Raw genomic sequence first — 11,085 nt, forward strand, 5'->3', positions numbered from 1 at the left:
GGAATGGCAGAAAAATGCTTTATTGCCAACACTGCAGTTATTCCACAGAGAGCTGCATCTCAGGAGGGATTTCCCGCAGGCTGGGGAGAGGCACCTGTGATGCTGCTTTTCTGCAGCGTGGCAAAGTACCCACCTCTCCCCACGCCTCTCAAAAGATATGGCAAACCCTCCGAGGGGTGCAAGGCCCCCTCTCGCCTGGCCCAGGATGTGGCCTCTGCACTTCTCACACCCTCTGGCTCTGCAGAAGAAGCTACCAGCTGGTTTCAGTAAAGGCTCATCAGATTTCCAGGTGCTGGAGGGAGAGAGGTGCTCAGCTGGTGAAAACCAAACTCGGTCTGATGCCACCAGATTGGCCTCCTTGGACTGGCTGAGCCGGGAGGGAGAGCTGCTCCCTGTCACCTTCTGTGTTAGCAGTGAGTCCTCGTGTGCGTGGTGCCCACGGGGGCTCACTGGGGCCTGGGTGGGCTCCTTGCCTGCAGAGGGGCAGGAGGATAGCCTGGGGAACAGTGTTTCTGTGCCCAGGTGGGCTGGGGTGCTTGACTCCACTTGTAGCTGGACAGCCAGGCTGAGCCACACTCGTTGCTTCTTTTGGGTTGACCTCACTGCCCAGTGTGGGGGTGTCTGACGTTTGGTCCTTGGTGACCCTCCTAGGAGACTCCTGCAGTGCATTTCCTTGGTTAGCATATGTACCGGGTCACGTTAAGCAAGTCCACGCAAGCAGCACAAACCCCCTTCCAGGAATAATAACATTCTTCAAGTCAAATGGGTTTTCATTGTAGATCTTAAAAGCCACTTAATTCGCGCGCCCCAGGTTGGGATCCCAGGAGCCTCTTAGCAGGGGGGGATGCGGCATTTGGCTGACAGCATCAAACAGCAGCCATCACCATGTGGGGCTGGACCAGCACGAAGCCGAATACCTCCTGCCCGGGCAGCTGCCAGCACCCCCAACCCCCCCACCCCCCCCCCCCCGCTCATCAGGGACCAAATGTGCAGGGTGCAGGTGTCTTCACTTACCTGCTTCCCCACCCCCAGCCTGAATTTGTTTTGTAAGTGGCCAAGAGGGAAGGAGAGAGGGGGTAAAGCTGTCCAGGGCCAGCTGGAGAAGGGAGGACAAAAGGTTTTCTCCAAAGTGTGGGGAGGGGTGTTGTGTTGCACTTTCCCTGCCTGCCCAAAGCCCCCCTGGAGCCTGGCTGGGCTCCCCCGGGGCTCGGGGGCACAGCTTTGCTGCGGTTTTGTGGGAGCTGTGCGGGGTGCCTGGGCCTCCCTGCTTCTCTAGGGCTCAGCTCGCAGTTCCCCTGGCTGTGAGGAGCGGGCGTGCTGCTGGCCAGGCTACCGGCAACTCCAGGTAAGCTGGCTTCACTGTTGCACTTTGCAGAGATGTAGTAAGGTTTAAATGTGGCTTCTAGATGTGACAACAAATCTGAGCAGTGGAAGCCCAGGGAGAGGCAGCACAGCTGCTTGCAGGCTCACAGGGCAAAGGGAGGCAAGCCGGGAAGGTGTTTCTCCTCCACGGGCTGTGCTCCCTGCAGCCCATGGCGTGTGCTGCCCGGAACAAACGCTGAAGACCTTGGCCTGAGCAGCGGCATCAGACAAAAATCTAACCAAGGCTGAAGCAATCCTTCAACACAGGGGTGAGGAGAGGCGCTGCAGCTGTGATGCAGTGTTGCTGCTCAGCTAGATTTAGTGTTGTTCCTTTTTGTTTTTTCAAGTTGTGAGTTTGATTTATGGCATGAAGTACTTTGCTGTAGGGTGCTGGATTGCTTCTGACACTCTTATAACACTTTATTTTTTTCTTTAAATGTGCAGGTGTACGACTACAGTGTTCCTGCCCAGACAGCACCCTGCTTGGTGAGTGTAATGGATGGATTTAATTTCCATCTCCTACAGTTCTTTGGGGACATACTGAGCTTTTTATTTCTTCCTCTTCTGTATCTACTGAAGAGGGAAAATTTTGTGCCTCCATAAAGGAGAGTGGGAGCGGGTAGCTAGCAATATAGGACAGGCACAGCATCAGTCATGCAGCCAGGCATAAAACATTTCTGTTTTGGTATCTCTGCCTCAAATTGTAAAAATAATACTGTACACATAAAACACAGCAGCTGTTCACAGGAGGCCTCCTGCGTGCTGACACTGTCGCTGCTCCAGCTCCCATCTGTGGGGTTGCACAGCTCCGGTGCCTGGGGTCTCTGCGTAACATCCTCCCTGGGAGACGATGCGTTAAGGGTAGATCTGCGTGGAAATGCTGGTGCAGAGTAGAAGGGGATGAGTCAGGCCTGATTTCTGTCACACCGCAGGCTCTGTCCCCATGCTGGCTCTGTTCGTACTGAGCAGCCAGCCCTCTGCTCACCCATGATCTGGTTTTGGCTCTGGTTTACCAGCTAGAAGGGGCTCTGTGGAGACACAGCTGTCCAGAGCAGCTTGGGCACCACCCAGCAGCACTCAGGTGAGAGGGAAATGAGAATTGCTGCAGACTGGGTAAGTGTAAGTCAGCTCTCCTGCATCCTTCGGGGCGTCCCTGGCCGTCATTCTCCAGGGATAAAAGCAGTGAGGACTGATCAGCGGAGGAGATGTGATCAAAACTGCCGTGTTTACCAAAGGGATATGCTGAGTGTTGCACTGACATGGGCTGAATGACACTAATGTGCTCCCTGTAGAGCCCCTGGAGACACAAGGGCAATTTGAAAATCATGGATGAGAAAGCTAGGCCAGGACAGCACGGTTTTCAGCTAATCAGGCTGGGCTGGCAGTGGAGCCCTGCCACATGTTTCTCATCCCTTGCTTCATCCTGCCCGTATGTCAGTTAATGGCCCTGTCCTGCCTCCATCCTCAGGGACTAATTGCCTCACACTTGAGCAAATGTGCTTGGTGTTTAAAAGGAGTCTATCGGATTTGTGTGTATTCCTGAAAGCCTCACAGGGCCCTGTTTCCTTTGAAGTGTAAAAGCATCTGTCTGTCTCTGCTCCTCCAGCAGTCTCCTGCTCCATTTGCATCTCCTCTCCGGCTGGCAGGGGCAGCCCGGGAAATCCACCCCTGGCCCCATGCAGCGTTCCAGTTTTGGGCTGCTGAGAGGGCTCCCTGCCACGGGAAGATGGGACTTGAAGACAAAGGTGCAAAGCTTCAGTCTAGGTGGGGGGTTAGGCTCAGCTTGCAGCTTGGAGTGCTCAGGATGGAGATATTTCTGAAGACCAGTTTCCAGTTCTCCCGACATCAGGCATGTTCTTACTGCACATTTACCTGCGGTGGATGCATTGATTGGGAAGGAGAGCAAATAGCCCCTGGCTTCTTCCCACCATGGTATTTGGCTCTCTCGTGCCAGACAGCACTGGTTGGTAAGGAAATAAGGCCAGACCCGGGCTGCTTTGCATAATCCACCATTCAGGATCTGAGCTGCGCAGGGGTGACCAGAACCTGTGATGGTTCTCTGACGTACTTTTGAACAAATACTATTGAAATTCAGACGAGTCCCTGCTCTGTGTGTGGATGATTTGGCCTGTGATTCTCCCCATCCCACCTCCCCTGGACAGTAGGGCTGGCCCTGGACAGGCTGCTTGTTCCCACTGGGGTGTTTTCACGTAGGCACAACCTTACAGCAGCTACTGTATTTCTGGAGCCAGGACTAAAAAGCTCTGTTACTCCTTGGTTATATCCAGGGTGGCAGTGAGAGGGCAGGACAGATAAATCTGGGCTTGAATTGCAGGGGCTGCCTGTAGCCGCTGCCGTCCAGCACCTCCCAGATGATGTGTTGGGTTTCCTATTTCAATGGGGTCTCGGCAGAGCAGCGGTGGCACCTCACTGTTGGAGGCAGTAAATGGGCTCCCATCTGGTTTTAATGATCAGTAGCACTTCGGTGTTTGTTTATTCCCATGTTTTATGCTTCAGCAATAAAATACTGCTTCAGTTTGTTCAATCCATCCTGGTGCTGGATGGAGATGAGTTCACAGCCTCTGACAAAGAGGTCCCAGCAGTATGCAGGATGTTGTTTTTTTTAAACATCTGGGCAAGATCAGATGATGTAGTGGCAATTAGTTTGAAATACAAACGTCAGTGGACAGTATAGCAGGTAGGGAGGGCAGCTCATCGTGTGCTTAGCAAAGAAATCTTGTCCTTGGATTAAAGGAGGAGACTTCTGGTTATGGAGCTGGAGCTGTCTTCCCTTCTGTCCCCCACAGGGCAGCATGGAGCTCTGATGTGGAGTCCAAATGAAGTTAGTCTCAGCTTTAAAACCAGGTACTTGAGAAAATTTTAGTCCCAAAGTGCTGCCTGTGGCTATCACTCAGCTTGTGTTTTAACCCTCCTATCCTGTTAGAGTGCTGAAATGCTGGTAGAGATAGCAGAGGTGCTGGCAGGGCCCCGTCTGGCCGTGGGCAGAGAGCAGCACTGCTGCAGGTTACCAGTGCTGCGGGGCTCGGGGCAGCTACAGCGGGACTGGGACTTGTTTTGCAAAATTCTCTGGAGTGAATACAGTCTAATATTAAATTAATCTAAGGAGGAAACTGTTTGTAAGGGGTTGGTAGGGATTTCTGGTGTTGCTCCCTCTGCCTAGCACGCTTGTGTTACCCGCCCGGTTCGTCTGGGAGCAGAGACCCTGTCTGCCAGCAGCTCTGGTGCTGAGGATACCGTCCTCGGAAGGGATGCGCAGTAACACTGCACATCTCTGGCAGTCGGTATCTGGGGATCTTGAATCATTTTTGCAAATGCTAGTTAAGCTTTTCAGCACGTCTAAACGTGACTCTGTCCTGCGGGGTAGGTGGGGACACTAAGGCAGAGAGATTAAAGACAGTAAACCACAGAAGGAAGAAATGGGCTCTTTGTCTCCCTTCTGAGTTATGGAGACCTGGAAACCTTTCGCTTTCCCATCTCCCATTTGACTTCTACCCTAATGGTAGAGGAACAGTCTCCTCCACTTTATTTTCCAACAGTATACTCCTTGGAGGATCTCTAGCTCTTACCTCTAAAGACCATTTATTTTCAGCAGAGATCCTTTCTCCCAGCTGTTTGTCAAGGCTTGGAGCTATAGGTGGCAACTAAAGAGAGAAGCGTTTTGACAAAATTACTGCCCCCCTTCTGCGTGCTCAGGGTCTGAAATTAGCACCACTGATGTGGCATTTGTGCTAATTTCCCCAGGAAGGTCTGAAGCAGGGGGAGCAATTAAAATAAACTTTTCTTGGGCTGGTTGTATGCATCAGAAGGAAGGTAGGCAGCCGCTGCTCCATGTGGTTGTTGCTTTCCCCAAGGTTGCCCTCCCAGCCACTGCTGGACCCGGGGCCAGGCTCCCTGGTGCACGTTTCCATCTGATGCACGTTTGGCGTGTGCCACCGGGATCTGTTGGGTCCCGGCAACGTGTGGAGCAAAAGCAGCCCCTCAAACCCTGCCAGGTACCCTTCGAAACGGGGCTCTGGGTTACACCTAATGTGTCACCTCCAGCTTCCCAAACAAACACGGGGTGTCAGTGTGGAGGGAAGGGACTTTTACAGAGCTGAGCGGTTTTGCCATCATCATGTCAAGAAGGGCTGTCTGCTCCTCCCGAGGGGCAGCCTGGCCTCCGCCTTTCAATTGCAAATGAAGCAAACGGCAAAGTGTTTATGAAGAAACCTCCCTGCTCCAGAGCTGGGTCCAGCGACTTGGCCCATGACTCACCCTGACGGTGTAAAAGCTCCCAGAATCCGGGCAGAGCTGTGTCACCGTGCCCTGGAAAGAAGCAGCCCTGATCCCTATGGATGCTCCTAGCAGCCTTGTGCTGCTGGAGCCGAGCGGGGCTCTGAGTGATGGGAGACAAGCGAAGACAGGCAGCACCGGGCACCATGCCCATCCTCCTGCTGCTCCCAGCCCAAAAGGGGGGACGGTGGGGAGAAATAACACTGGGATTTGGGATTGGGACAGCCTGTGAGCTGTGGCGCAAACTCCTCGAGTCCACACTATAAAGTACTTCGCAGGGCCGTCCCAATTGCCTGGCCTATTAGTTTTATGGAGGGGGATATTGTAAAGACGCGGTTGATCTCCTTTTACCATGGTAATGAAAATGTAACTGCAGTGGGGAAGAGAGCCTGGCAGGGAGGCAGCGGGAGCCTGTGTTTGGGCGCCGGGGGGTCACCCGCCCCGCCGCGATCCCCCGGGTCCCTGGGCATCTGCCCGCTTCCCCCGTGGTGAGCGGGGCTGGCTGCCGTGTGTGGGTGCGCTTCGGCAAGGAGAGCCTTGGCCCCTCGCCCCAGCTGCGGGATCCTCCCGGGCACCCCGAGCGGAGGAGGAGGAGGATGGAGCCGGGCGGCTGCACAGGCAGGGGCACAGTGCCACCCAGTGACTGCGTGTGACCTGCGAGGGGACAGCGGGGGCAGAGCTGTGGCAGCCCGCAGGGGGTTTGCTGCAAAGGTTTTGAGGCCTGGAAGCTGCAGCGAGGGCATCCCAAGGCGATGGAGAATATGGGAAAACCCGAGAAACGGTCTGTGTTGCTGCTTTGTGATTAAAGGGCACGAGGGGCGAAGCTCCTGCACTGTTGCGGCGTGTCGGGAGCGAGGGTTTCGCGTGACTGGTCTTGTTCAGGTGCTGACAGGCTGAGCCTAGGGCAGGTTGGGGCTGAAGCAGCTCACGTTTTGGGAGTGACCCCGGCAGCAAAACAAGTGAAGGAGGAGGTGGTTACCCAGGATGAGCTGCTCTCTGTGGGGAGGGATGTGTCTTTGCACCGGGAGGCCCAAGAGGGCTCCCTGGGCAGCATGGCCAGTCCCAGACAGACGGGGCTGCCGTGGAGCCGCTCAGCCTCTGCCAGGCCGGGGCTGGACTGGGAGGGACCCCTTGTGTCCAGGTGTCTTGGGCATTAGATGACAGCCGGGCATGGTGGCTTTCTGACTTGCACCCCGAGGTTAATGCAGGACCTTTCCTCCTTTCTGCTCAAACCCTGCCTACGTTCCCTGCTGGGTCGAGCCCTGTGTTAGGTTCCCAAGCTATAGCAAGCATCGACAGGCAGCTTGGATGGTGGGGGAAAGGAGCCAGGTATGGTGGGGCGCGGTGTCAGCACCTCCCGAGGTGGTTCCCTGCGCTGTAAATCGCTGCCCCAGCAACGCCCTGACACGTTTCCAGCAGGGACTGTCTCTTGGAGGAGGCGCAGACTGTGCCTCTATTTTGAGTGATGACTGCAGAGCCCACAGAGCATTTGGCAGCAGGGGGGGGTGTTAAATCAGCCTGGCCTTCTTCAGGTACATCTTCCCTCTTCCCTCTGCTCCCCTCCGTTTTCCATCGCTGTTTCAATGCTGTGCTGCTGCGGGGCTGCAATGTGCAGCTGAAACGAGGGCACTGCCGTGAGGGAGGCACGAGCCCTGCACGCTTGATGGATGAAAGTCCTACATCTTCACTGCCCTGCCAAGGACTGTGCGTGCTTTCTGTTCCTAGGCTGCTCTTCAGCGTGTCTTTATTTTTGTATATTTAAATTTAGGCCAGCATTGATAACACAAACACTGCTGTGGAGGTCTGTGTGCTACCATTGCTTACAGCACAAACCCTTGCTAGAAACCCAGCACCTTGTCCCACCGGCTGGAGAGCTGTTGCCATCCCATCACCTACCTCAGCCTTGAGCAGATGGTTCACTAGTGATGGGGAAGGTGGGTCACAGCTTCATACAGGTGGGAGCTGCTGCTGAGTACTGGAAGTAACTTAAGTTGCTGCTGGGCTACATCCTGCAGTTTGGGATGATTTCAGCCAGAGGTTTCCAATAGTTCTGATGTGCTGTGGGTCAGGCCTGTGTTAGCCCATTCAGCAGAATCCCAGACTGGAGCCCATTTTAGCCTTTCTATTGCAGACTCCCCCCGGTATGTCCCATGTCCAGGCCAAGATGCTTTTTCTTGCAGGGAAATTATCTTTGTTAATTTTTGGTCGAGTTCTCCAAAGGGCTGAGTAGCCACAACTATTCCAGGTAGTAAGGGGCAGCGGGATGTATTTGATCTTTGAGGGATGTGGCTCTTTCTTACATTAAGAAGACCAAATCTGATGGATTACATTTCCTTTGTGCCAGGCTGTGCGTTAGGCGGGGTGCTCAGCAGGAAGCCTGCTCAGGGCTGTGTGTGTATCAGTTGTCACTGCAGACTCGGAGCCAGATCACCAGCTGCGATACCTGGAAAGAGAAAATCTGTTTCTCTTCAAGGTCAGTGGTCACAAGATGAAGGCAAAAAAGAGACAGTCCAAGATTTCAGAAATGGATTCGACATGTAGAAGTCCCAGTGAGAGTCCCCTAAACTACCTCATAATCCAGATCAAATGAGTGAAGTAACATAAAATATATTAAAAAAAAATGTGGGGTTAGAGTCTAGAAATACATGGGGCCATTACTTCACAGTCATGAAAAACGTGCAAGCTTGATTTTTATATTTTTAATGACAAGGATAGTGACAGTGTGCTCTAAGACCTGGCTGGGTTTGTCACTTCTGTCAGGAGCATCCCCGGGGGGCTGGTTGCCCAGCTTGGCTGCCGAGTGGTGGTGGGCTGAGCAGGAGTCGAGTGCCAAGAGTTTCAAACCAGCTCCTGTTGTTCACTTATGTCAGTCCCTTCTGTCTTTTCAAAATAGCATCCTCTCCTCTGACTCACCGCTCCCCCCCAAGTCAGTCGGATCTGGGGTGCAGGGGCAGCTGGGGGAAGGCAAAGCAGCACAGCCAGCGCTGCCTTTCTGCCCCCACCATCCTCTGACACGCAGGAGAGAGCTCCTCTTGCCCCAGGGTCTGGAGAGGATTCATTAAATAGTGCAGATTGGGAAACACGGTTACGGTGGAGGGGTGGTAACAGTCCCTGGGATCCACGCTTTCTCTTGTGCTTTAGCGCTTGATTTCTAGACCAAATGCAAGATTACAAGTGAAGGGTTTTTCAGCGCTGACTTTCAGCTGCCCTTGTTGGACCAGCCAGGACGTACAAAGCAGGAGCTGGTTCCCTGTGGATACCCCAGATTTAGCTCTGATCCCGATTGTCTGGTGCGCCAGTGGCGGGTGAGACTAACAACTCGTGCAGGGCGGGTTCTGGTTACAAAATGCCTGGAACGAAGCGAGCAGGTGCTGGGAAGGTTATCTGAGGAGAGCGCTGCCTTAATTCCCGGTCGTCTCCCGCTCCCCCTGCCTGCCTCAGCAGCAGCGCCGACGGCACCTTCTGCAGGTGAGGCCGCGTCTCGCACACGAGGGGCTGCTGGGCTCCCCGGGGAGCAGCCGTCGCCGCACTGAGCAGGGGCTGGCGCCCAGCTTTCAGCACCCAAGGGTTGTGCCAGGCGGGAGCAGGAGCCCCCGCGAAGCGGAGCTGGGTCTGAGGGGCAGCGGTGGGCGCCGGGCTGCTCCTGGGGAGCGTGACCCAGCTGGGGCAGCACGTTGGTGGCCTGACTGAAGTGGCCACACAACGGTCTGTGTTAACGAGTTACAATAATTGGTGCAGCTTTGGCTGTAGGCAAGCTGTCGGGGCTCAGATTTCGGAGCAGGAGGCTCACTTTGGGACAGCTGTGGCGATTTCTTTCCCTGCTGGCTGCCTGTCCTGCTGCAGGAGGGCTCAGCTGTTTGCACAGCGACTGCCAGAGTTTGCAGCTTGGGGCATTAAGGTAACCTGAAATTGGAACTGCTTTGCCTTACCTCACTGAGCTGTGACTTGTGGTTCAACAGCTGCTACAGGAGCAGCTGATCTGCCCTCTAAAAAAAAAGAGGGGACACTGTAAGGGACAGAAACCGCCACAGCTGCTCCAAGGTGAGCCATCCCTGCTGGTGAAGACACCTGAAGAGCTTTCCTACGTGCACAATCCACACTATTGTAAATAATGTAAAAAAAATCCAAGAAAACATGTTTACTTGCTGCATCAGCACTTTGTTTGAGTGTGTTTAGGCATATTTTCTACTGCTGTGAGCTCAAACACGCATACCTCTGGTTGAATCAAGGGGTATTTTTACTGCACTGGTTTAGAAAGAAAACCTTTTAATTAAATGAGGATGACAAACTGGTAAACCCAGCTCATCCCAGCTGGCTTGCCCCTAACAATTAAGGTTTATGCTGCCTGTTGTTGGACTGACCTAACTGAAGTAGTTCAAATTTAAATTAGTAAAAGCCTGTGTAAGCCAGGTAAGCCAGCAATAAACCCAGCTTGCATTACTGCTTGTTTCTCGTTACCTCTGACTTTTTGCTGAGTAGACTGGGCTGTTGCTGGAGCTTTAGGTGGCTGCTGTGCTTGGGCACTCCTGGTGCAAAACTCGAGTCCTGACGGCAGGGAGAGCTGTGCCAGCCCAGGATGGAGCTGAGCGCTGAGAGCCGTGGTCCCCGGTGGGACGGGGGCAGGCCAGGCCTGGCTGCAGGGTGCGTGCTGCCACCCGGGCCCCCAGCCCCAGCCTGCCTTTCACACCGCAGACACCGGTGGAACATGTCCCTGCTGGTCGCTGAAATGTGCCCCAGCAAAGCCACCCAGCAGCCCGCTCCGCTCCGAGGCCAGGGGGTGGAGAGGAGCTATTGCCAAACACGTAGTGAAGTGAGGGAATGTAGTGTTGTGGCCTCACCTCAGTACAAAGCGGTGCAGGTTTATACTTGGTGACAGGTGCTGCATTTTGAGGTGCAGCCAACGTTCTTCTGTACAGAACACAAGAATTTTAAACTTCCCCAAGCCCTCAGCTATGAAATCACTTCATCTCCCTTTGCGTAAATGGTAAAGAAAGAGCTACTGGAGATGTCACAAGAGGCAGCTGTAACAAGAGGTCAGAACTTCTGGCTTTTGCTGGAAAGCTGAAGACAAAGTGGTTTGAAAGGGGGTTATTGAGCCTACTGCCTGCACCTTACCTGTTCCTGCGTGCGTATTTGAACCACTACTGGTTTTCTCTGAACTGTAACTTGCCAAATGTGAATATTTGATAAGACACTATGCAGAGTTGGCTATGAATGTTTATTAACATCGCATGGAAATCTGTATTCCAGAGCAGACAAACATGAGGCCGTGAACATACCTACAGAGAGTCCAGGGAAACGACGCAAGCTTTTTAGACTTCTCCTTTGCAGTAGCTGAGTGTCTGACGTTCCTCTGAAGTTTTTCTTCTACTTAAGATCATCTCACGTTTCAACACATTCAGTTAAATCATTACCAATGATCCCAAATAT

The sequence above is a fragment of the Tyto alba genome, unplaced genomic scaffold, assembly GCF_018691265.1.
Source record: "Tyto alba isolate M040663 unplaced genomic scaffold, T.alba_DEE_v4.0 Super-Scaffold_44, whole genome shotgun sequence".
Classification (NCBI taxonomy): Eukaryota; Metazoa; Chordata; class Aves; order Strigiformes; family Tytonidae; genus Tyto; species Tyto alba.